We start from the raw sequence: 27,061 nt of genomic DNA, 5'->3' as shown, positions 1-27,061 counted from the left end.
AGCCATCAATAATTCTGATACTCAACAAGAATTAATGATCAGCCAACCATTACCTGCTGAGTTGTTAAAGAATTATGTTCCTCTAACTAACTTGAACGATAACAATAATGACTTATTAGATTACAAATTTGCATATAGTAATGTTAGATGTTCTCATTTAAATTCTGAAGAAAAAAATAAATTAATAAATCTCTGTTCAAAATATAGAGACATATTTTATAACCCGAACGACGAAATGACTTTTACAGCTGATGTAAAACATGAAATAAAATTAACAAACGAAACACGCGTTCACATAAAAAGCTATAGGCTACCACATGCACAAAAACTAGGAGTAAATAGACAAATTCAAGAAATGCTAGATAAAAATATTATTCGACATTCCAATTCTCCTTGGAGTGCCCCAGTATTTATAGTTAGCAAAAAAGCAGATGCGTCTGGGATTAAGAAATTTAGACTTGTAACTGACTATAGAAAACTTAATGAAAATACTGTAGATGATAGGTATCCTATTCCAAATATTCACGACATTTTGGATAAGCTAGGAAAATATCAATATTTTACAACCTTGGACTTAGCCTCAGGATTTCACCAAATTGAAATGCATCCTAATGATATAGCGAAAACAGCTTTCGGTGTTGATAACGGACATTACGAATTTACCCGTATGACCTTTGGACTTAAAAATGCTCCAGCAACCTTCCAAAGGGTAATGGATAATATGTTACGCGAATATATTGGACATAACGTTTTAGCATATATGGATGACATTATTATTTATTCAGCATCACTAGATGAACACATCCAAGTTCTATCAAAAGTATTCGACAAACTGAGAAAACAAAATTTTAAAACACAATTGGACAAATGTGAATTTCTACATAAAGAAATTGAATTCTTAGGCCACATAGTAACAACAGAAGGTATTAAGCCTAATCCAAAAAAGATTGAAGCAATAGAAAAGTTTCCTTTACCAAAGACTGTCACTCAAATCAAGTCATTTTTAGGATTGATAGGCTACTATCGAAAATTACTTAAAGATTTTGCCAAAATTACAAAACCTATGACAGCACAACTAAAAAAAATAACATTGTTGATTAAAACAATAAAAATTTTATTGAAAGTTTCGAAACATGTAAAAATCTACTTAAAGGTGATCCAATATTACAATATCCAGATTTCTCAAAACCATTTATATTAACTACAGATGCATCAAATATTGCTATTGGTGCTATTCTTTCACAAGGACCAGTTGGTTCAGATAAACCTATTTGTTACGCCTCAAGAACTTTAAATAAAAGCGAATGTAATTATTCTACAATAGAAAAGGAATTACTAGCGATTGTAGGGGCCTGTAAGCAATTTCGTCCTTATCTTTACGGGCAAAAATTTAATATACTAACTGATCATAAGCCATTAAAATGGGTCTTTAACCTTAAAGAACCTAACTCTAAATTGGTAAGATGGAAAATAAAACTACTCCTACTGATTATAATTTCAACCTCGACCATAAGCCCGGTAAAATTAACACAAACGCAGATGCCCTCTCTAGAGTAGAAATTATGAACATAAGTTCAACAAGTACAGTACATTCAGATGCAGAAAACTTAAATCCTGGTATACCCATATCAGAACAGGCATTGAACGAATATTCTAGACAGATCATTATTACACAAGGCAACAAAAACGAAATCAAAAACGTTACACTATTTATAACCAGAAAACGTACATATATTATGAATAAAGTAATTTCTGAACAGACTATGCTAGACATAATAAAAGAACACACTTATAATAATTATCAAAACGCAATCTATTGTAATAATGAAATATTTAAAATATTCCAAAACACATATATCAACCATTTTACAAACAAATTAAAAATTATTAGATGTATGTCCCTTTTGGATGATATTGAGAACCCCGAAGAACAAATAAATTTAATAAAAGATATCACGAAGATATCTCGTTACATCGAGGTATTAACGAAACCTTAGACAGATTAAAACGGCAATACTATTTTGATAATATGAAATCAAAAATACAAAATTTAATAAATAAGTGCGAAATTTGTAAACTATGCAAATATGAACGCCACCCACTGAAAATAAAATACGTACAAACCGAACAGGCAACAAAACCTTTCGAATTATTACATATGGATATATTTCATATAGATAATGCTAACCTTTTGACAACAATAGATAAATTTAGTAGATATGTAGAAGTTTACCCGATGCAAGCCAGAAATACAAAAAATGTTCTAGATGGATTAAAACAATTCATGAGTAGACACGGTGTCCCAAGTAAAATTATACATGATCCCGGTATGGAATTTGAGGGAAATGATTTCACTGATTTTTTTAAACTTTACGGTATTAACAATCACACCACATGTGCTCGAAACTCTACAGGAAATTCAACAATTGAAAGATTTCATTCAACACTCATTGAATTAATATTAGTAATAAAACAAAAATTCCCAAATTATTCGTTAACTGAAAAACTAAATCTAGCAGTTCTAACATATAATAATTCAATTCACAATGTTACTAAGTTAACACCATTCGAAGTAATACGCGGTATTAGAGAAAATACAGTAATAACTCCAGTAACAAATAACATAATCAAAAAATTGAATAAAAAAGCTGAGGAACACCTCGAAAAATTTAACATAAATCGTATCGATCCTCCAGATATAGCAGAAAACGAACCTGTATTCATACAAAGCACTAGACGTAATAAAAACACCCCAAAGTTTACTAAATAACTTTGTATAAAAAATAATGCCAACATAATTAAAGCAAAAAACAAACAGAAAATGCAAAAATATCATAAAAGGAAAATTAAAATTAGAAAAGGTAACAAATAATTTATTGTTACAGATTAACAGTCACTGGACAACTAATAAAATATAACGACATAAGCAATTCTCATGGCTTACTCTCTTTAAAACTAGGACAAGGAAAATTAATTACACATTTTAATCATTTAATCCATATAGTTAAATTAGAACCATTATTAACAACAATTAATAGTATAGATCATGTAATTTTAATAGACTTAGAATCAAAAATTCATGGTACAGTAACCAATTTTCAACTTAGACAACGATTACAAATAGTCAAAGATAAAATTAATAGTTTAAAACGATATCAAATAAAGAGAAATAAACGATTTTTAGTGAACGGATTAGGATCTATAATTAAAGGAATAAATGGTAATATGGGTGATGACGACGCACATAGAATTAATAATCAAATACAATTACTTCAAAATAATGAAATTTTAATAAAGGATCACGTAAATAAACAAATTATTCTAAATAAAAATATGATCAATCGATTTGATGTTATCACAGAAACTATTAACAAGATACAAGATATTTTATTAAATATTATGAATACTACCAGACACCTTAACAATACGGAACAAGTAATTTTAGAACAACAATATCTTTTTACAATAAATCAGCAAATTCGTGAATTAAATGAACATGTAGATAATATTATTGAATGTATACTATTAGCAAAACAAGGAATTATAAGCCGATATATTTTGAATCCACAACAACTTGAATTAGCCAAAGAAAATCTAGATAAAAGTCTTAATCTATACAATGTTGAACATATTTACGAATTTCTAAAATTAATAGCTTATATTAACGGATCAAACATAGTATTCTCTGTACAAATACCAAATTTTGACAAAGATGAATTCACCTTCACAAAATTATTCCCTATCCCGGAAAACCATATTAGAATTCAATTCACTTCCGAATATCTCCTATACAATAAACATAAATTCACATTCATTAAAGATAGTGATTACAAACGAATAGAAGATGATTGGATCATCAATTCCGTACAATTATATAAGAGAGAAAAGAATAACTGCGAATTAAATATATTAGAAAAGAAAATTGGACATTGTATTTACGAAAAGTACATAGAAGAAAACAACATTTACGAAGTATTAGACAATCACTTTGTAATCATAACAAACACTAAATTAAATATAACTTCAACATGCGGAGACAAATTAATGGATTTCATTGGAAAAATATATGTCACTGTTAATAATTGTTACATGATAATTAATGGTATTCAATATGGAACATTGCTAAAAACTTATACTAAAGTGGAAATAGAACAAATTATATTCAACAAAATTAATGCAACAATAACGTCAATATCAACAGATATTAATAAGTTACGAAGCTCAACACTGGAAAATATCGATTCTCTTAAATTGTTAAAAACAGATCAATATCAACATTACTCATTTCATTGGACATTTTTATTTACAATAAATCTATTTATTGTTTTAATGGTTTACATAATATATAAAATTTATAAACGGAAATCTCAAGTAAATAAAAGAATTATGGCTCCTACAGCACCTACAAATGAAAATTTTGTGGTAATTCCAAATGAAACAAACAAAAGATTGGCAGTCGAAAGAAAAGTACATGCAGCGCAACAACAATTTTCATATCCATGGGAAATACTTAATAATCAAATTTCATAAAACTTCATTTTTCAGATAAAGTTTCATCTAAGGAGGGAGGAATTATATGCTACATAATGTATATCATTTAAAATATCTTAAGTAATGTAAATCATCAAATATTGTATGTATTCATATAGAAGTCATTGTACAAAACTTCACATCTCATATAAAGTTATGAATGTTATTCTTTTATCATTCTATGATTCATCAAAGGGCACATAAAAATATCCTTTTATAATATGATTCATTCTTAATGCATTTTAAAATTATCAATATCAAAATATGTAAAAATATGTAAACAAGCAAGTATTACTCATTATCAATAATACTTTGTATTTAGTACCAAAATATTTAAAGTAATAAACTGATATGACATCATCTTACTAGTATATAAGCTCAGTGTAAAAGATATTAAGATCAGAATTGGTTATAAGATTTTGACATACGTTCGTCTTGATAGCTCTCTTCTCATTTAAATATCTTAAATATTTTATTATTTGTGAACCAAGTTTATCAACATATAAATAAAATTGTATTCTAGTTGTTTTAAATAAAAGTGTATTTCATTTTAATAAATAAAGTTATATTTTTTTAACTTTGTAAGTCACACGAGATTTAAATCGCTCGCTCATATTCGCGCTTGCTCGCGCTGCTGAGATACCACACGTCGCCGGAAGCCAAATGCGCGTGCAACAAAGTCCGTGAACACCTTTCTGGTGTTCGTTGTCCTAAGGACTCCATCCAGCTTCCAGTCGCCCCCTATGCGATCTATCCCCATAGCATGCGTGTCACGAAAACGCACATAGAGGCCACAGTCACACAAGAAGTGCAGACTGTCCTCCCATTCGTTTCCACATGGACAGGCTGGGTCTTCCGCCAAACCTCTCATGAAAAGATGACCATTCAAGCCCCCATGGCCGGTAAGGATGAATCCCTCCTCAGTACTGAACCTCCAGTTCCTGATCCATGCACACTCCCTGACATCCCTAAGGAAGCTCCGTGTTGTCACACCCTTATCTGACGTGGCCCACCTCTCTTGCCACTTTTCGGAAGCTCTTAGATCAATGAGCTTCTCTGCTTCCGCGAGAGTCAATTCCGAACTCTCGGCATGGGAGATAAGATTATTCTCCCCAAATAACACTCCACGCCTTATCATGAAGCGATCAGCCCTTCTCCGGCATTCGATGTCCCACGGCATACACCCCGAAAGTACCTGCATCGCCTCCGTTGAGACCGTTCTGCTGAAGTTCCAACCACCAAGCAGCACCACCCTCTGCTGTGTTTATGGCCCTCCTAGCATATTGGAACTTCGTGACCTCATGCCACACTGCAGAACCATACAGGACCTTCGCCTCTACTAATCCCCTTTACCAAATGACGGACGGACCTGACGCTCAACCCCCAGTCCCGCCTGAGGATCCTGCCAAACATCCCCATCTGCTCGTTCACAGTTGTTCGGAACGAAGCGATGTGATCCTTCACACTCATACCTGGGCCCATGTGCAATCCCAGGTATTCAACACCCGCGACCACAACAAGACGCTTGACCTCTCCTTCCCTTGTCACAAACCTTGGTCGTCTGTCTGTTCCTATCTTCCCTTTAAGTGGCATGCAGACTGTCCTCGTGTCTGACACGTCTACGCCCACTTATGCCACCCATTCAAGCACTGGTGTCATAACTCCCTCCACCCCTTCCAGTGCCTCCTCTCTGCTACCCGCTTCAACCATTATGAGGAGGTCATCGGCATACGCCACGACTTTAACCCCCCTATGACACAACAACTCCAGCAGATCGTTCATACACAGGTTCCATATCGTTGGACCCGCTATGGAACCCTGTGGACAGCCCCTGGTCATTTGGACCCACACACGCCTCCTGCCCGACATGATCCCCGCATACCTGTCCGTGAAATAGCTGTCCCACATCAGTAGGTCAGATTCCTCGAGCCCAGCATGAGAAAGCTTCTGCTTAACCACCTCCCAGTACAAGCAACTGAATGCATTCCTAAAGTCCACAAAGACTCCCAGGACATATTTGCACCCGCTAATACCCACTAGTTGTAACACCCTCAGCCAGGCGTCCTCAACGGTTCGGCCCTTTCTGAAGCCATATTGGGCTTCATTCCAACCACCCTCCATGGATGCTTCGAGCCGATCGACCATCAGTCTTTCCAGGACCCTGCTCATTCCACTCAAAAGGCTTAAAGGTCTATAGACCCCGGGTCACTTAAGATCTTATTCGGACCCTTCGGAAGAGCAGCAACTCCAGCCAATTTCCAGGGTCCTGGAAAGTATCCCCCCTCCCAACACGAGTTGAATACATCCGTAATCACCTCTGGGACAGCTTCCCATATCCTGGCGATTGCTTCATTTCTGATCACGTCCATACCAGGAGCCTTGCCCATCTTCATACAACAGACGGACGACTCAACATAATCCTGACACAGGACCCGAGACTCCCTGTCCTGAGTCAGAGGATGTCTTATAATATCCCTTTCTTGTGGTTCCGGCACTTCAACGGCTCCTGGGAAGAACGCGTGAAGCAGGACCCTGGCGCTCCCATCCCACGTACGTGCCCATCCATCACGCACCTTTATGGAGCCTATGTCCTTGAAATCAGTGTTACGACATACTCTATATGCCGTACCCCACGGACCACTTCGTCTAACTACTTCATGCCAGTGGGATAGCTTGGCCTCCTTTATGGCATTGACGTATTGCCTCCGTGTGTTCCTGTATTGCGGCTTTTTTTGGTTTAATAAGCTGCCCTGCCTCGCGATCTCTTTTTGCAGATCTCGACGCTGCCTTCGCAGCCTGCTTTTGAGTTGACTCAAGCCCGCATCCCACCATGCAACTTTACGCCCGGAGAGCCTCTGCTTTCTCACCAGGCATGCCTCATTCGCCTGGCTGATCCACTGGCTAACTTTCACCAGCTTGTCTCGCATGCTCAGCTGAAGGAAACCTTCCATTCCTATTTGAGGTACTAGGTTTTGTAAGTAGCTCCGGTATGCGTCCCAGTCAACCCCACGACGCTCCAGTCCAGATGTTCCATCCTCCCTGTTCCCCGGTTGTATTCGAGGTCAAGCAGAATCATATTGTGGTCGCTGATGCCACCATCCACCAGCGTCCATTTAAAATCCCTTGTCCCCGAAATCCCCTATGCTAAGTGTAACATCAATATCGCTCATTCCCCTAGGGCCATCAAAAGTATATAGGCTGCTTGGTCGGTTAAGTACTCCCATACCATGCTGTAAGATCCATTCAGAGAGTCTTGTCCCTCTCGTTACAGAGGGCCGTCCCCTGCGATCTCCTTTGCTGTGCCAGAATGCAGATGTTGCATTGGCATCCATAGCAATTAGGAGTCTTCTCCTGCAAACATCTAACACTTCGTCTAGCCGTCCCAGCGCGACATCAATGTCATCCCTTGGGGCGCAATATGCACTGTATAAATTCGCCTCCCCAAAATCCCCCCTGACCCATACAACCACACAAGTCTCTGTGGTTAGTTCAGCCAACATCATGCTTTCATTCTTATGACGATGGCTGCTTTGTGCCGTCCCACCCCATACATGCGCATCCACGCAGGTAAATCCCTTATGGCCCCGTTAGCCGTGTAGGGCTCTTGTAAGAGAGCTACTCCCACCCTCTTGTTTACCAGCAGAGGTCCCAGCTCAGACATAACAGCGTATGACCGCTGACAGTTGAACTGGACCGCTCTAAATTTCTTTTGGAGGGCCATTAGTCCCTTCTAATGCGCCCCTTTAACTTCTCATTTCTTTGGGCGTAAGCTGGACAGCCCAGTGACGACGCACTATGTTACCATTGCTGACCAACCTTTCTTAATGCAGTTACCACATGATTGTGGGCTCTTACAGTGCGCCCTCAGATAGTCACTGCCACCGCAGTTCCAACACACTCTGCTAGTGAGAGTGCATTGAGCCATAACATGGTCAAACGCCATGCATTTATAGCATTGTCTGACCATGTCGTGTTCCCTGACACGCATGCTTCGCAGTCCCAAGTACACCCTTTTCTTGTTGATCAGTGGCTGTCGCCACTTTAGTGGTATCTCCAAAACTACGCTGATGCTGTCACCCTTGCCAGACCTCCCCGCTACCCGCACTCTTTCAAGGAACTCCTCCATAGTGCACGTTCCGCTCATATTTTTCCGATGAAACTCCTTAAGTAAGGAGTCATCGTCCCACTTCCGCGGTACGTCATAAATCAACATGCGTGGGGGTGTTCCTACCGGCTCTTCCACCGTGAGCCCACACTTCCTTAATTCCTCACTCTCCTTTAATTTCTGCAGATCTGTCTTGGATGCCGCCTCCATGGCCACACCCCCACGTATCTCCCGGACTGCCCTTATCCTAGCTTCCACGCTGTCTTCAATCGCCGCAAGTTTGGCTTTGACAGCCGCCGCCTATATTGGCCCATCAACACCCTTAACCAAAACTGGCTAGGACTTTGCCTTCCTCTTCCTACCCTTACGATCCTTCTTCCTAACCTCCACCCGGAGGTTAGGCGGCGGAGGGAGTTCCTAGGGCCTGCCGTCGTTGGGGCCTCAGCTGGTGCTTCACTTGGTGGCTGTGTGGTGCCTGCACTTAGCACCATGTTGTAAATCCGCCCAGGTTTACGCGTCACCCCTGCAGCCTCGGCACCCCGTGCTGGTACCGTCTCAGGCCTTCTTTGTTCTATAACAACCTCGGTCATAGCTCGGGGGCCACCACCCATCCCGTTTTTCAATATGGCCAACTCAGTCCTGCCCTCCGTCAACTGTCAGGCATTTTATTGGCTGCCCGCAAGAAGTCGTGCTTCTTTTTGCCAGACAGCTTCGCAGCAACAATAACGTCCATTGATTACGGCGTCCAGTCCACACATAGGGTCCCCTTCCCAACAAGGACAAGCTTTCGGGTCCGCCTGCGATCCCACCAAGACAATCGAGCCAGGCGTCCCCGGTGGAACCACTCGAGGTTTCTTGAAACCCTTCGGTGACACGTCAGAATTGATCGAGCCCGCTCTCTCCCGCTTCCGTCGCTCCTCCGCCTGAGATGTATCTCCTCAACCAGAGGCAGTTTTTCTACTACAACAACCTCGTTTCCGATCTTCCCCGAGGAGCTCGTGCCGCCCCTCTTAAGTGACGCTCTCTGACCACTCGCAGGACCTACCTGCGTCATACTCCCCACGGGCGGTTCGGTGTTTACCGAGGCGCCGCTCGGGCCACCAGTTCTGGACGGTGACATCTCTCCACCAATTGTACTCCCAGCAGTACTTGTAGAAGGCTTTGTAGAATTTTTGTAGCAATACCCGGCTCGCTCCTTCACTTTCGTGTGTGAGGGAGCGAGCCGGGTATTGCTGATAACGGGTACACCCAGAGATGAGCAAATCCCGTAGGTATTTACACATCGCACCCCTGTACTCAGGAGACCAACACCCATTAATGACGCCGCCGATATGGAGAGGTACGAAACCTTCCATACCGTACGCAGACACGCCAAAACCCGCTCGGAGCAACACAGGTTCCGACCCCTGTGTTCAACGCACACTTCCTGGCCAGGGTCTGAAGCTCGTCGTTCACCTCTCCGAACGAGCAACACCTTGATTGCACAGCCCGTAGACTGTACAATAGCCTTCGCCAGGGTGCCGCAAAGCCAATACGACACCGGGGTCGGGCACGCCCGGTGCACTCGCCGAAATGGCCAGCCATAAATAGCAATACATTAATACATTAGGAATAGACAGCCACAAACGCCACAGGACATCACAGGGTTTTGGTTTGATGGGTTTTCCTTCCCATACGCGCAACCTTTGGTCCTGGGGAGCAAACTCCACCCCATAGCGTTTAGTGCAAACCCCCGAGCAGAGGCCGAAGCCAGACGCTGCTCACCCACCAATACAAGGTAGGCAGGAGTGTTTCCTCAACTGAAGGTCTCAGCAGGCCTGCGCTACCCCCTCTAGCTTGCGATGTTAGCTCTAACACACTGCCCCCACGAGTCCGTCCTCAATTCACTTGCACACACACAGGCAAGGGAAACACCCTGTGTATGGGGCTTGGACGCAAGTTGTCCCTGAAACATGCCTTGTTATGTCATTAGTGACTACTTGGCATGTCCAGGCCAGGCCAGCGTTCTTACAAACGCCAGCCAGGCATACACATGACATTTTAACAAAATTTAAAATCTAGGGTGAATCCGAGTCCACCCCACATAGGGACCAAGTGAAGCCTGACCCGCAACGACTCTATCCCGCCCCTGATAGAATAAAAGATAGCCGCTGGTGAAGAGTAAAAAGAAGAAAACAAATGAGTGTCCGACAATGGAAACATTGTCGGACTGACGCCACAACATAGACAACTGGCAGCAGGAATTCTCTGCCAGTCTAAAAACTCTCTAACCTGCTAGGATAAAATCAAAATGGGGTGAGGTCGCCAGGCCACTCCGACGCCACGCCCCGAAACAGCGCCATCACCTGTAACTACAAAAATGTCGTACCTTCTGACAAGAGGCACGACAACACGAAAAGTACAGCACAGGAACATCACCAATTTGGACTGCAACTCGCCCGTCGGACAGGGACAGTCAAACATGCACCATCAGTTTCCAACAGCTACCTCTTCGCCTTGTGCCCCAGTCAGCCATCGAGTGCGTAGAGCCTATCGACACGCCATGAACCACCCTCCCACCAAATGGACATGCCATCCAGGTTGCGGAAGCGATCGTATGCTCCACAATCGCATAAGAAGTGCACTGCGTCCTCGCATTCTGCACCGCAGTATCAACCTGGATTTTTCGCCAAACCCCTCGCAAAGAGGTGGCCCCAAAGTCGTCTGTGTCCCGTTAGGAGGAAACCCTCCTGTAGGGAAAACGTCCAATTGCGCCACCGATTTATGTCCCTGACATCCGGGATAAACCGGAACGTCACACGGCCCCTCCCCGTTTGTCAACACCTCTCCTGCCACCGAACAACCGCCCTCTCGTTGATGAGAGTTTGGAGTTCGGCCATACCCATCTCCCCTACCTCTTCATTGCTGAGCAAATCAAGCTCCCCAAAGTGGTAACCCCTTCTAAGTTTGAAGAGGAATAGATAGGGACAGTGGGAATCTCGTTTATCCATTCATGCGCGTCACATATAAGAAGACGAGGTATTTGGCTATTTGTCCAGACTAAAAGTTCTGATACCCCCAGACATCAATATATATAAAGAAGCTGGGTGAACTAGGCGCCGGCCTTGCGCTCGAGAGCTAACGCACTTTTGACACACAGAGTGATAAAAGTCACTTAGTCTCAATGAAAAAAATTTAGGATTTATAAAACACAGGATCGGAGCAACATCACGTTCCTGCAAAGCGCCTGTAGGGGAAGTGGTCGTTCGGTGGTCCACTGGAAGCAACATGTCAGTCATCCTATGACACGAAATGTGCTAGTAATGAAACCCAACCATCCGAGCTTGGCGTCTCTCCCCTAAAACGATAAGACAGAGACGCCAATCAGCGGACGGAATGTGGCTGCATATATACTTCCCCATCTACACGACAATGATCGTAATCTAATAGGATCAGTCCTTGATCCACTATGGTGGCTACCCAGGTATTTCGCAAACCAAAGTTTGCGAACGTACCGGGTCAGTGGATGTTTCCAATGGGCACCCTTAGTGCGAGGCAAAACACTTACGTCTACCTAAGCAAGAGGAAAAACGCAAAGCGCATTCTGAGATGGTACTGAGGGTTCTACGGCTTGCACCTAAGCCCATGAACGCCCCAGCAGAAAGCGGAGACCAAATACCCCGATATGAAACTGTTACGCTATAAAACGAAACGTGTTCTACAGAATATTCGGCAGACACCAACTCCGAGAGGTTACAGTTGTCCCTATATTTCGACACTTTGCGCCGATGTGATTCATCCAAAGAATAACCGTCTCCTATTATCTGGGCATCAATTACCACAACACGACGATCTCGTGAGGCGATAATATCTGGTTTTCGCTTACCCTGATTCGTAAGTAACGCACGTTCACAAACGACATCCCACCCAATACGCCTAAGTTCTGCGGCTGCGAAACTAACCACTCTGTCGTGCCTAGCGACTCTACCCCCATGGGTTCTGAAGCACTTCTGGATGACATGATGTTCCGTCTCGGATGCTTGGCATCCAGCTCGACATTGTCGATCGTAGTCGCTACCTCTAGAAGTTCTGGCACGAGTAGGAATGGTGTTCGCTCGAATATGGTGAAAGTCCACATAGTCTCTTCCAGTGAGGCAGGAGGAACGAAGCGACACCCAGTCCGAAGACGCAGGAACCCGATGCGAATCCTTCAATCCACCACCATCTACAGAACCATGCAGAGCTTTTGCCAAGGTGTTATTCACAATCACTTTCGAGGTCAATTGACTTCGCAGGACGCGCGAACACCACTCGAGCTGATTACAAACCAACCACGAGCGGGAAGCGGCCTGGAAGTATGGGGAACTAGACTTCTCAAGCGATTCTAGCCGACTATTACGCATAAGCGGGATAGCCATTCTTAAACATGGAATACCAATTCCTCTCTGTTTAACAGGCGTATGATAATATTCGACTTTGGTATCTTTTGGAAGTCTGAGCCAGAGTCTAACATGCTTGCGTACCTGGAGATCCAGCTGGTTCAAGTATCCAACAGTTGTACGTCCTAACACCCAAACATGATAATGCCTGGGGAGTAGTACGGTTGTTAGTATCTTGAGACGTTGCTGTGGTTTAAGAGGACCCTTGGTCAACTTAATTAGATCTTCTTCAAGATGTTTATCTCTGAAACGGACTTTATTGCTACTGAAGTTAATACCGAGATAGCTCCACAGATCAAGCACAGATTTCTGTGGAAGATAGTCACCCGCGAACGTGAATAAGGGTTCGTCAATATGCTTCACCGTCTTATCACGCCCACTTGCTATCTGGCTTGTAGCGAAGGACTTCTTAGTGTTAAGGTGAAGTCCCATCACATCGAGTATGCCGGTAAACCGGTCAAGGCTATCTTGGAGACCAGCAGTTGTTGATGAGATCAAAAGAACGTCATCAGCAAAAGCAAGACCCCCAACGATGGTACTACCATCCAATCGAAAACCAACCTCTGGGTTCAACTGGTTGAGAGCGCATGAAATAACCAAGTTGAACAGCAAGGGTGACAATGGATCGCCTTGTCGAACACCCCTCCTTAGTTTCACATTCCTACATATTCTCCCATCGTGCACCAAAGATGCTCGTGCCTCATTGTATAACCCCTCTACATAATTGACAAATAACTCAGGGAGGCGAGCATCAAGGCTTGCTATATGCAGAGATTTGTAATTTCTACGCGAGGCGACTGGCAGGCTCTGCAAAAGATACAGGTTACCAGCTAAACCGTCACCAGGCATAAAGGCAGCTTGTCTCGCATCATGCAATGGAAGATTCTGGAGTCGATGTGCCAGAATTTTATTAAATTGACGAATGACAACAGACCCGATGGAAATTGTTCTGAATTCAGATGGTTGTTTCGCCACTTTGATTTTCGGAATGAAAATAGTCCGGGTGTTCAACTTTCTATGGTCGATTTTGGCGTTCAATAAAAATATATTGTAGATTATCGTGCGGATTAATGGTGAAACGGAGTTCCACCCTGATGGCTTTATGCCGTCAGGTCCAGCTGCTGACTTGATGTTAACCTTCTGGTTCTTTACGTCACGTACGTGAATAGGAGATCAGATGGAGTCTAGAGTGCCTTCAGGGTGATCTTTATGAGGGAACAAACGTCCAGCCTGTCCCGGAGCACTTGGAGTTTCAAAATCAGAAGCCCAGTAATCCCCCAAAACAGTCGAATCGATTTGACCACTCTCAGAAGCACTATACAGTACCTCTCTTGCGGCATCCGCTACATTATTACGATATAGGGATTGGATCCTGCCATATTCCGTTCTTCTCTTCAATTTCTTTGATTGTCCCCGATCGTTTTGCTTATTGAGCTTGTGGTTCGGCGCCATCTGAATGGTCGTTTTAGGAGCAGGGAAAGCTGCACAGAGCCAAGAATAAACTTGATCTGAGACATCCACCAGGGTTTCCCCTGACTTCATCCTAACCAGGCATAGTTCACCATCTTTCGGGTCCCAGCGTGCACGCTCTAGGTGCGCCTCTATTATAATATAATCCGAAAACTAAATTATAATAATATAAGACGCCCTAGGAGTGCGATATTAAATACATAGTATAAATATATCCTCCTTTTATCATTTATAAAAAAAAATATATATAAATAATATTTACTTTCATTGTGCCTTCGGGTTTCATAAAATTTATAAACATTTCGATGAAAAAATATTTTGTTCCCAATGACTTGCGTACATGCTAGACTCCTTGGTCCGTGTTTCAAAACGGGTCTTGAAAGTACCCAAAGCTATATCGTCGCTGATAGATAAATTTTTAATTAAAAAAAATGAGCCAGTTCATTATCATACATCTACTGACAGTTAAATAGTATCATATACGGCATAAAATCCGTATATATAACATGTTTTAATTAAAAAATTAAAACCTATTTATACTCGTGGTGGATCTGAACGCGTTAATAACGCGGCTCAATATCAATTTTTTAATTAATACCATCAAACAATTAATCAAGAAACATAGACGTTTAGCATACACAAAATATTATCAAAAAATAATATTGTACATTAATCAACGCACCAATGCCTATAGATTAATATTTAATGGGTCGCAACGTCCTACAAGATGAGAAGTGTATACCTTCGTTATCATACAATTAACAATATACAGCAGTGCATATATTTTTACTAGTAAAATAAATTCCTAATAAAAATTTTTGTCACATGCTAGTACAAATTGGTTGATTAACGATAAAAAGTAAATGAATCTCATCTTTCGACCTTTTGGGTTTCTCAGGTTTACCCCTGAACGGTTTTACGTACTCTTTAACTCTCTCTTCAAAGTTCTTTTCAACTTTCCCTCACGGTACTTGTTCGCTATCGGTCTCGTGGTAATATTTAGCCTTAGATGGAGTTTACCACCCACTAAGAGCTGCACTCTCAAGCAACCCGACTCTAAAGAAAGATTCACCTACCATCAATAATAATCACTACGGGCCTGGCACCTTCTATGGGTATATGGCCCCATTCAAGATGGACTTGGATGTATATATAATAATAGGTGTTTATATTGAATCTTCCGAAACACTACATTCGCCAAGTGTCTGTTTATCAGCCACGGGGTTCAGTGCTGGGCTTATCCCTGTTCGCTCGCCGCTACTAAGGGAATCCTAGTTAGTTTCTCTTCCTCCGGTTAATAATATACTTAAATTCAGCGGGTAATCTCACCTACTCTGAAGTCATAAAAGTTTTTAGAAGTATTAAAACAAAAATTTTTTTTTTTTTTTTATATATATTATGTTTTTGTCATATTTATAAGTAAACAATTTTCTTAATTAATCATACTCAAATTTTTTTTATTATAATTATATAATATTATTTTTATATTTATCTAAAGAGATTTTCGTTTTTGTTCTTTATTTAATATTTTAAATATATTATTAATATCAATTATTATTAATATTATTATTAACATAAAGTTTTATAATATTATATATATAAATGGTAAAAATAATATTGATATATTAATTTAAAAATATCGACAAATAATAAGAAATATATATAAATTTTAAATGTTATTAAAAACATTTTATATTAATTTTTTTTCTTATATTTGGCATAAAACATTCATATATAAATAATTTTACATTTCTTTTATAAAAATTTTATTTATCAATTTAATTAAATATGAAAAAATAAATTATCTTTTTTAATTATTGATAAATTTCTTGTTCATAAAAAAAATTTTATATAAAATAATCTTTTATTATATTAATACTAGCGGCCCCGACGGACGTTGTCCCGTAAAAACGTAACTCCAATTCATGAATACCTATACTACGTTTAGCCTGTCCGCTAAACCCATCCCGCTAAACCCCAATTTAACTCCTATTTATTGGACTGGCCTGACCTTCGACCTTTGGCCTGACCTTTGATAGTAGAGCTCGCTGCGCTCGCATATGGCTCTAATAAATGCCTATTGACAATACCTGAATACTATTAAAAATACATAGTACACATAGTATACATAATGTGATATGATTTATATGCGCTCCCACCATTTAATGAATTTTCATTTTTTTGGTACGGAGCCCTCAAAAACAGTTGTACTGGACCAAATTGTAAATCTAAACCATTCTCGAATCTCCACGAACACACACAAAAAATTTCATCAAAATCGGTCCAGCCGTCTAGGAGGAGTTCAATTACATACACACGCACACAAGAAATATATATATTAAGATAATGTATACGACTCTCAGCCAGATGTGGTCCGGGAACAGTATCCAAGGACCGCAATGTGCGTTCGAAATGTCAATGTTCATCTGTCCTGCAGTTCACAAGTTGACGCACAATTACCTGCGTTCTTCATCGACCCACGAGCCAAGTGATCCATCGTCCAGGGTAATCTTTTTAAATTTTAAATGTAAGTATTATTATTAATAATAATCTTTATTTTTAATATAAAAAATAAAATTATTAATTTATATCTTTATAAATTTTTTTTAAATAAAAAATTTTTCTAGAATATAAATTATGTTTTTTATTTTAAATATATGTATAAAAAAATTAAAGATATTATGGTATTAATAAATATATACATAACATTTTTGATATTTTTGTTAGTGCTAGCTAGATTTAATAATTAATATTTGGTATATTTTATAGAAATGGGTTTGTTTTTAACATAATAATTTTTAATAAAAAAAAAAAAGAAATATCAAAGATATATTAAAATTTTTGAAAAAAAATTTAAAAAAAAATTTTTTTCAGCAAAAAATCTTCGATTATGATCAAAAAAATTTTTTTTCTCTTAAAAATGAAAATTATCATATGAATTGTAAAAATTACTATTTATTATTCAATAAATACATATTATCAAAGATATTAATAAAAAAAATTTACATATTTTTCATAATTCATTCTGGTAATTTATATTCTGGTTGAACAGGTTTAACTTAACTTTGGAATTTGGAAATATGTTATTTGGAGTTTTTAAATTTGGTTGAGTAAACTTTCAACAACAATTGGAAATTTGGCATTTGGTTATTTGAAGTTGTTGAATTTGGTTGTGTACACTTTAAACAACAATTCGAAATTTGGGATGTGTTCCGTAATATTCACCAATGTACTCATGACGTCAAAAATCGGCGCCATATTTTAGTGATATACTACGCCATATTGTTCTGGTAAAACGGTATGAGAGTGTGAATAAAATAAGAATATATATATATATATATATATATATATATATATATATATATATATATATATATATATATATATATATATATATATATATATATATATATATATATATATATATATATATATATAAATATTTCGGTCGAGATTTGACAATAGTCAGACGTGTTTTTTTGTGCTCTTCAAGTTTTAAATTAATTTTTAAAATTTTAGTGATATTCTGAGTTAAAATTATATTAACACAGTGTGTGATTTATTTGTGTTAAACTAAACATTAATTTAAATAAATATAAGTGTTGTGTTGTTTAAAAAAAAACTATAACTTAAAAAATTTTTTTTTGTTTAAACCATCAAAAAGGTTCATGTATAGTGTCAAAATTGTTTCAACTGGCATTTATAATCAGTTTACTTTTTGAGATTTAATATTTTCAATCCTCTCTCATACCTAGTCTGTGGCGCAATCGGTTAAAGCGTTAGTCTACTGATCAGATTTGATCATAGTAACGCCGGCTCGATTCCAGCTGGGTGTCTAACAATTTTTTATTTATTTTTATTTTTCCTATTATTTCTATTTTATTTTCTAAATTTAATATTCTTTGGTTGTTAATAATTTAACTATAATAATTAATGCTCAATAATTAATGCTTATTTTTTCTATTCTTTCGATTTTATTTTCTAAATTTAATATTCCTTGGTTGTTAATATTTAACTATAATAATTAATGCTCAACTCTCCCAGTTCCGAATAGAAAATGCTAACCATATATGGCGGGTACCGAGGAAATAAAATACTCGGAGTAAAATTATCTATTTAAAATGAGCGCTGATAGGAAGAAGGAAAAATTTACTGGGCAATCGATAATCGGTGTCTCTAGGACCAGTACTGGTAGCCCGAGCTTACTTGGGTCGTCATTATCCAACGCCCCTACACCCCTGGCAGGCAACCAGGCCAGGGTGTACTCAAAAGCATCTGGAAGGAACTTAAATAGTATGATGGAAACTCTTTCAACTCCCTCGGATAGAGGCACTCAATTGCAAGTGGCTGATGGAACACCAGATCCATTCAAAAAAAGCAAGTTAACTAACAGATCTCCTAGAAGATCCTCTTCAGCAGGAGAAATATTCTACACTCCGGTAGAGGATTTCAATGAGAACGCTGCAAAAAGGAAACGAACAGGTGATGATAGCAGTGAAAAACAGCCAGCCAAAAGCACATGCTTGGAAGAAGATATGTTGTCTAAACTGGAGCAAATAGTTGCCAAGTTATGCAAAAGTGTCAGTGACAGCTCAAATACAAAAAAGGAAATCAGAGACATAAGCTCCTCGCTAAGAAATCTAATTGCACGCATGAAGCTAGAAAAAGGCAACCATGCAAGTAAGGTATCAGATCTACCCATGGAGGAATTCTCTAATAGGCCTGAAAAAATAGCAACGGCAACTCAAACAAGTGGAACGTTCGGAAAAGATAAAGCAATATCTGGAGAAGTATATAAAAAAGAGACACGGGATGCTTGCACCCAAACAGGAAGAAATGATAACGTCAGCGTGTTTAAAGTAAATGGCATTCACGATATCCTACAGAACGATCGTAATGAAGAAAAACTGGTTCAAGTTATGGCAACGAACTGGCCAGGGGCAACATACACCAAAACTGAGACAATAAAAGGAGATATATTGAATGAAGTTTCTCACAAAAATACAATAGTGTTAATCGAAGTTCCACCTGATTCTGAATTAGAAGACGTAGAACCTCATCAATTTTCTCCCCAACTACAAAAGTTAATTAAAAACAAGCAGCTGAAATCGGGAGATATAATACAGATCAGAACCTCATCTCTAAGACTTATGGGAAACAATATGGAACAAGAGGACGAGGTTTCCACTTTCTTACTAGGCATCAATGGATCACAAGACAAAATTACCCTCATGGAGGATACCTTGAGTATCTTGAAAAAATTGTTGGAAACCCTTAAGGGAAGCTCTTTGGAGAACAAATGCAACTATTTGTTTGGAACAACGAGCAAGAGAATTGCGACACCAGTTAGGAAGGTACTCGAATATTTCGGACATAAGGAAAATATGAGGTTTACGATGCACGTTAAACCTAATATAAGTCACACAAGCTCGAAAGCCCAAAAGAATGACCCAACCGTTAAACACCAGGAAAGAGTCACCGGGGATAAGTCAGATACCGGAAAAGATTTACTGGGAGGAACAACGTAGGAAAAGACCAAAGATAGAAACGTTTAAAATTACACCAAATAACCAAACCAGCGACTACGCCGACATCGTAAAGTCATTAAAAAAACACATAGATGTGAAAAAGATTGGTGTTCAGGTACACAAAGTTCAGGACTGTGAAAACGGTAAAATTCAAATCAAATTCACGGGCAAAGGAAAAAAAAGCATAAACTCTTTCGAAACGGAGATACCAAACAGGATAGGGCAAACAGCATCAACCAAAGTCGTGGACAAGACTGGAACAATTTTTGTCAAAGACCTAGATCCAGACATTGGTCAAAGTGAACTCGAGGAGGCGATCAGGAAAGAAATTGGCGAATCAAACAACATAGATGTTAAAATAATCAACAATAGCAACAGCAGGGGTCATAGACACGCTTTTGTCACCTTACCGATAGGATCGATGAGGCAATTGCTACAGTATACCCGAATCTATGTTGGATGGAGTAGATGCAGAATCGAGGAGAAGATTTCACCCAGGAGATGTTTCAAATGTCTAGAGTTTGGTCACAACGCAATGAAGTGTCCGAATAAAGAAGAAACGGGAAATAGATGTTTTAAATGTGGAGAAAGAGACCACGTCGTTAGAGACTGCAAAAATCCTCCAAAATGTTTAAACTGCAAGGGACAAGGTCATAGAATGGACAGTATGCTATGCCCGATTTATGCAAAATTAGTAAATGACTACAGAAACAGAAGGAAAGGACTTGTAAGGGAAGAAACAGTGAATGATACATAATGCAGATAAAAGTCCTGCAGCTAAATTCAGGTAGAGTTGCCGAAGCGATGAACTTAGCATGTGTCTACGCAGCTTCACAAAACATTGATCTTCTTCTTATCTCCGAACCAAATGTTAAAACTGTACTGAAACCAGGCTGGCTTACTGACAAAACTTACCAAGTTGCAATTAAAACTTTGAATAAAAATATCGCAATTAACAGCAGGAACCTGGACAGCAAAGGTTTTGTTTCACTCAAAATCAACGGAGTGCATTATTATTCATGCTATATCTCACCCAATTGCACCCTGAACGAATTTGAGAATTTCTTGAGCAGACTCCAACGCAGCATGATTCAGGGAGAAAAATATATATTGGCAGGAGATTTCAATGCCAAATCAACGGTGTGGGGTGAAAAAACTAATGATAAAAGAGGAAATATTCTCTTAGACTGGATCGCCGGGAATAATCTAGTGGTCCATAACCAAGGTAACGAACCAACTTTCCGAAGAAACACTAGCTGCTCAATAATTGATCTCACTCTAACATCCTAAAATATCGCTTCGAATACCACTTGTTGGAAAGTTCTGGAGGAAGAAACCCTAAGCGACCACATGTATCTATATTACGAGGTTGCCGCTTCTACGAAGGTGAAAAAATCCACTAACCCCGAGAAGCCTACGGGATGGAAGATAGGCAGTATTGAGAACTTTATAAAAAACTTCAAGGATGGAATGTCAGCGAGAAAATTGAATATAGACGAATTAACTGCTGAAATTCTCGTTGAAGAATGTACGAAAGCATGCAACAAGTCATTCAGCGCTAAAAGAAACAATAGTAAACGACGACCGGCGTATTGGTGGAACGAACAAATAGCCGGGCTTCGCAAGAAATGCCTCAGAAGTAAAAGGATACTGGTTCGTAGCAATCGTAATAAAACTTCTTCACTAGCTGAAAAAAAGATACTAAGTGATAATTATAAAGTAGACAAGAAATCCCTTAAAATGGCCATTATAAAATCAAAAAAATTAGCTTGGAATAAACTCTGTGAGGAAATCGACGAAGATATTTGGGGCTTGGGCTATAAAACTGTTATGAAACAAGCCAAAATATACTCACCGGTTATTCTTGAAGATTCGGAACAGCTTGAAATCGCGAAGGAATTGTTTCCACCTGCCAAAAAGAGATTAAATAGGGAGGAAATATTGGATGATCTTTCATTTAACAAGTTGACAGCCGAGGAATTAGATGATGCTCTGTCAAGAATCAAGAACAAAAAGGCCACAGGACCAGACAAAATTCCCCCGGAAGTAGTGAAAGCTGCTGCCATATCAGAGCCGGAGGCTATTCTATCGGTCTATAACGGGCGTCTCAAGGAAGGAAAATTCCCATCAGCATGGAAAAAGGCTCAATTAGTACTTATCCAAAAAAGTGGTTCGAGTAAATACAGACCAATATGTCTCCTAGACATCTTCGGCAAATTATTCGAGCGTCTTATTGCGAAAAGGCTGTACGATGAATAGAGGCCAAACTGTACCAGCACCAATATGGATTTCGAAGGGGAAGATCTACAATAGACGCCATGCACGAAGTGCTAAAAGTAGTCGATGACATAAATATCAAGGCTCCCAATAATCGAGAACTGTGTATAATGGCCACACTAGACATTCGAAATGCCTTTAACTCGGCACCTTGGGAAGAAATCCTACGTTCATTAAGGAATGTGGGCGTATCTAACTATCTTTGTCGCATAATATCGGATTATTTATCCGGCAGATCAATTTTAGTAGGCAAGCAGATGGTAATGAAAATGGAATGTGGCGTTCCACAGGGATCTATTTTGGGACCTTTACTGTGGAATATCTTTTACGGCGAAGTATTACGTGTGCAAATGCTGACTGGTACCGTGATATTAGGCTTTGCTGATGACACAGCAATTATTTCGAAGGCAAAGACACAAACAGAGGTGGTCTGCAACATCAACTGGGCTCTACTTACTTTAAGTAGAGAATTAGACAAGAAGGGGCTCCGAATAGCACCAGAAAAAACTGAAGCCATAATCCTCTGCGGTGGAAGAAAATTAAAAACAGCTTCGCTACAGGTGGGAAATGTGATACTCGATACCAGTGCACATTTGAAATATCTTGGTGTTATTTTTGACCACAATTGTACTATGAAACAACAAGTAATTGCGACTACCATCAAGGCTGAGAAATCAATAGCGGCACTCAGCAGGATCATGCCAAACATTGGTGGTCCGAAATCGAGCAACCGAAGGACCTTGGCGAATGTCGCCCACTCAATCATGTTGTATGCTACACCCATATGGAGTCGAGCTCTCAAATGGAACAAATACAGAAAACTACTTTCAGGGGTTCAACGCAGGATTGCCTTGAAAATCTGTTGTGGTTTTCGAACAATGTCTACAAACACGGCACTGGTGCTGGCAGGAATCTTACCTATCGATATTCAGGTAGATACTAGGTGTCAGAAATATCGCCACACTCGAGGTATCGGTGATGTGAGAGCAAATGAGGATCTCGCCGAGTGGCAAAAAAGGTGGACAAAAGATACCGATAAAAGCACTTGGACCAGAAGGCTTATACCTGATTTATACAAGTGGTTGGGTCGTAAACATGGAGAAGTTGACTACTATCTCAGTCAACTTCTTAGCGGGCATGGGTGGTTTAATAGCTATGCTAAACGGTTCCACCTGAAGGACAGTGATCTTTGTGGTACTTGTAATGTTGTGGAAGATGCGCATCATGTCTTCTTTCACTGCAAAAAGTGGAGTCTGCTAATTGAACTGGCAAACTCAAAAGCAGGCAAAATTCTAACCCCCGACGACTGTGTAGATTTTATGCTTGGAAGTGACGAAAATTGGTCGATAATTGCTACGCTGGCGCGTAATATCGTGCAAGAGAGAAGAAAGGAGATTGAATGACCTGAGAAGTCAAAAGGCACTCCACTCCTGAAGTAATGCTCACGCGGTTCCAAGAGTGGAGAAGTTTTTAGAGAGGAGGTTTTAGTCGGGGAGGGTCCGACACTCAGTGCATAATGCATTTCCTCCTCTCCCGAAAAAAAAAAAAACAAAAATATATATAAATATATATATATATATATATATATATATATATATATATATATATATTGCATCAAAATATGAATTTGGCTTTTACGCATACAAAAAATCTTACAAATACCAAAAAAATTTTATTGCGCAAAAGTAACCGATATACTTAGTTGGAAATCAATAAAGTGTTTTATCAACAAGCACAGAAAAAATTTTCGAAAAATTTTTGAATTATTAGAAACTGCGTTTATGCAACAGTTGTGGAGCTTTCTCTTATCTTCCCTAAATTCTGTGAGTAAAAAATTACAAAATGTCAATACAACGATCGTTGAGGTAATTGAACTTTTTGAAGGTTTAAACAAAATGATTAGTGATTTACGTGAAGATTTTGATTTGTATGAAAAAAAAAGGACTCGCTGTTTCCGAAAACCAAGAATACAAAACGGCTACTACGCGAAAAAAGACAAAAAAACTTAGATGCGATGAATCGAGAGATGGGGAAGTTGAACTCGTTGGTCGGGAAAACTTTAGAATAAATACTTTCAACGTCATTTTAGACAAAATTTTATCAGAATTACAAAAAAGAGAAAAAGCGTACAAAGTCCTTTATCAGAAATTCTCAGTCATTACAGACATGCATTGTTTGAATAAAGAAGAAATTTATGAAAAATCTGCTCAGTTGATAAATTTCTACGATCAAGACATCGAAGCATCGTTTGTAAATGAAATGATTTTATTTAAAAGTTATTGTGCTAAAAAGAACATGGAAAAAAATTCTCCTATAGATCTGCTAAAATTAATAAGAACCAATGAGCTCCACACAGTTTTTCCGAATGTTGATATAGCGTACCGAATGCTTGTTTGTACACCCGTGTCAAATTGTAGCGCTGAACGTTCATTTTCCGTGCTGCGGCGAGTAAAAAACTATTTGAGATCAAAACTGGTTGCGGAACGATTAAATGCACTTCCTTTGTTAAGTATAGAATCAGATTTGCTCATGTCTCTAGATTGTGATGACATTATCAATAACTTTGCGATTCTAAAAACAAGACGTAAAAATTTGGACCAATAAGCAATAATTTTTGTACAAAAGACAATAGCATCAATAATGGTATTGTTGAATGACATTAAGTCATATACCTCATTATTATAAGGCTACTGATTATGATTCAATATAATATTTGCTTTCATAAAAATGCATTCTATTGAATAAAACAAACTAATTCCACCATTTAAGAAATTTCAAGGGTGGTGGAGGGGCGGCAATTTCGGCAACTGCCTAGGGGCGGCAAGTTTTTAAATCCTGGCCCAGCTAGAACGTTGATGTCATTTAAACAAAAGCATCAAAAAGAACATCATCTAGACTGTGAATATCTCTATTAATGAAGCTCATCGATTTTGATCCAATTCAACAAGTAGCTTTAGATTCGATGCACCTTGTTCCTTGGAGTGATGCAGTTTTTACTCGAGTGTTGGATAAACAGAAGCAGTAGTGCGCGATTAAAACTATGTCAAGTTAATATTCTTAGTGGTATTTTGACAACTATAAAACCTCACATTCCAAGCGAGTTTCAAAGAAAACAATACTTGGTAAAAATATTGTCTAAATGAAAAGCTACTCAATTTAGATTTTTTCTACTATATGCTGGACCAATTGTAATTAACAATTTACTACCAAGTAATTTTTATAAACATTTTCTTTTATTAGTTGTGGAATGTCGCATTCTCCATACTAAAGAACTAATGATAAACTCTAATGAATATACTAAGAGAATTTTTTATTTATTACCCTCATTGTATCATTGTATGGCGAAAAAACACAAGTCTTAAGTATGCATAATTTAATACATTTACCCGACGATGTCTCCTAAATATTAAACTTCCACTAATAAGAGGAGGGCACGGTGTGGAAAATTCACTTCGGGACGAGACTCCGTGTGGTAGTAGTTTCCCATAAGGGTATGCAAACCCCAAAGGATTATTTCAGAATGATCAGTAGTTTCAAAGAAATAAGAAACTTCACGTGTAACTTATATACTAGTTTATTTTCATCGCTAGCACGAACGGCGAAATGGCCTATCCAGCAGTGTCTCAGCCTACCACCCAGTCGTTCCGGGTTCGATTCCCGCATTCAATTTTTTTTCTCCTTTAAATTAACTATTTTAATAATTAAATGAATTTAATCGAGAAAAACGTTGTTAAGTATTAAATTAATTTTAATTTACATTATCTATTATACTTTCTAAATGGTAAAGCAGCTAATAATTATAGTATTCATAAATAATAACCACATTCACATCTACCATTAATTATTTAACAAATTTTTCAATTATATATTATACATGAATAACATAAAATATTATTTGGGTATTCACCAAACCGGTTTTGCTCAAGCTTCAACCTCAATATCAGAAAGCAAATGTTTGTCTATTACACGTAGGTATAGTGTATGTCTCCCAAGATCGAGGAAGCAATGGGATACCAATTTTCGGTTACTATCGTTTATTGTCGTTACCCTTGTTATTAGAGTATAGTTTCTGGGCCAACGTGGCAGTTTATTTGAAGGCTTCACAAAGTTCGTAGCTTCCTGTGACTTACGTTTTTGAAATTATATCAAATTCAAAATAAATTGTGTAAAGAGTTTTTAATTAAATTGTCTGTGAATTAAGATGTTGTTAGTGCACAAAAAGCTGAAGAACAAGTTGCTGATTATTCAATATAAAGTGAAAGTTCAAAAATGAAATTAACAGAGGCAGTTGTTCTTTGTCCTATGCAGCCATGTTGATGGGTGAAGAAATCTATAAATTTACTATCGCCATGTTGGCTGAAAAAAAATGGTAACTGAATAAGAGCCTATACATCATAATGAAGTATGTGAAGAAGTAGTGTTTGAAATAGTTGAAGTTGAGTCTTCATCTGATGACGATAAGTATGAGCCTGAAGAAGAAAAAATAAAAAAACCGAACACATCCCATTTGATTATAAAATAAGAGTTGTTAACCTGGCGAAAAAACATCCTACGTGGAATAGAATAATTATCAAAATGGGAAGAAGACATAAAAAAGGAGGAACTACGTTTGATAAGTGGACTACTATATATGGTTGGACATATGATCGTTTTGTTGAAGCAAGACAAAATTATAAGCAAGTAACAACCAGGAATTGACAGCAGTGGGCGTTATCTGCTGCTGTACAATTCAC

General features: G+C 38.6%; 1 non-coding gene and 1 pseudogene across 1 annotated transcript; one reads left to right on the top strand and one right to left on the bottom strand.

Annotated features, from left to right (window-relative positions):
• The first annotated feature begins 235 nt into the window (after window positions 1-235).
• Window positions 236-4,530, top strand: LOC123302931 (annotated as a pseudogene).
• A 12,346-nt stretch (window positions 4,531-16,876) lies between these two features.
• Window positions 16,877-17,031, bottom strand: LOC123303146. The gene has a single exon (XR_006535580.1). It is a non-coding gene; the product is annotated as a 5.8S ribosomal RNA (ribosomal RNA).
• Window positions 17,032-27,061: the final 10,030 nt, after the last annotated feature.

Source organism: Chrysoperla carnea, chromosome X (assembly GCF_905475395.1).
Source record: "Chrysoperla carnea chromosome X, inChrCarn1.1, whole genome shotgun sequence".
NCBI lineage: Eukaryota > Metazoa > Arthropoda > Insecta > Neuroptera > Chrysopidae > Chrysoperla > Chrysoperla carnea.
Note: the sequence above shows the minus strand (reverse complement) of the source record. Positions and strands in the feature narration are given on the sequence as shown.